General features: G+C 35.1%; 1 protein-coding gene across 18 annotated transcripts in view; it reads right to left on the bottom strand.

Moving 5' to 3' along the window:
- Positions 1 to 811: 811 nt before the first annotated feature.
- The window catches only part of CELF2 (CUGBP Elav-like family member 2), a 618,606-nt gene continuing 618,297 nt past the window's right edge, over positions 812 to 1,120 (bottom strand). For all 18 annotated transcript variants that reach the window (XM_090041759.1, XM_090041747.1, XM_090041762.1 and 15 more), the window contains one exon: positions 812 to 1,120. This exon is cut by the window's right edge and continues 2,821 nt beyond it. The gene's annotated coding sequence lies outside the window, so the exon portion shown is untranslated.

Genomic DNA, 1,120 nt, shown 5'->3' with positions numbered 1-1,120 from the left:
ACCAACCAGAAATCAAACTCGAAAATCAGCCATGGTCAGGGGGCCCACAAGAGTAAGCCACAAAAATTTCCATTTGTTTTTTAATCTCCAGTATAAAAAGTTCCACTGGTACAAAATGCATAAGTACAATCAAGTTGTAGAAATAGGAAAGCCTGCTTTTTTTTGGCTCAAATTCCATCAAACAACAAAATCCAAATGCATCAATAAAACAGAAACGATACTCATATGGTCTTACAGCTTCCACTAGGTCGCATTAACTTTGGCTTTTCTCAGACAATACTTAAAAACTAGTTTTTAATTCTAAACAAAATGATAGTAATATTAATCTACAAACAACAATTCTCACAGCACAAAAAAAACACAAATACATAGTTTTTTCTTGTATGACATTATCCAAAAAGGTAATGAAACTACAGGTTTTTTTTTTTTCCTTTTGTTAATTAGCACTTAAGATAATAAAAACAGAAACAGTAAAATGATTCCAGAGTTGCACAAGCCAAGGAACTATAACCCCTATGGTGAAAGAAAGATGAACTTGTTACTCCTTTGAGGACTGCCATTTCATTGCAATTAGCTAATTTGTTTGAAAAAAATGACTAGTCTGTTCTTTTGATTAGAATTTTTTAAAAGCAATTTCCCTTGTTTTTCTTCCTCTGGTGTTAGGCCCCTTGCACCCTTGCAGCTTTTCCCTTTCAATATTGTGAAAGAGAATTGGTCAATAGATTATCTCGAAGGAGGTTTAAACTTGGTTGTGTGTGTGTGTGTGTGTGTGTGTGTGTGTGTGCGTGCGCGCATGTGTGTGCGTGCTTGATTTTTATTTTTTTTTGTTTTAATTGCAAACTTTTCCCAATAATGACCCATCTTTGTTGCCTGAAAATATAAAAAAAAATTCTCCACTAAAAATGCTTGGGCTGGTGTAATTTAGATTAGCTTTTCTGAAATCTACAGAACAACACTGACGGACACCAGCTGAGAAAGTAGCCCATTAACATTTTTTATCTGAACTGTAAACCTGCAGCATCTCCCCAGGGGCCTCCAGCACTGAAAAGATCTGAACAAGCTTTGGGAATTTATATGGTGGGCAAAATGAGAAAAATTAGCGAAAGAGTCTAAGCAATTC

The sequence above is a fragment of the Crocodylus siamensis genome, chromosome 4 (genome assembly GCF_052110815.1).
Source record: "Crocodylus siamensis isolate JL-2025a chromosome 4, ASM5211081v1, whole genome shotgun sequence".
NCBI classification, from domain to species: Eukaryota; Metazoa; Chordata; order Crocodylia; family Crocodylidae; genus Crocodylus; species Crocodylus siamensis.
This window is presented reverse-complemented; position numbering and strand designations above follow the sequence as displayed.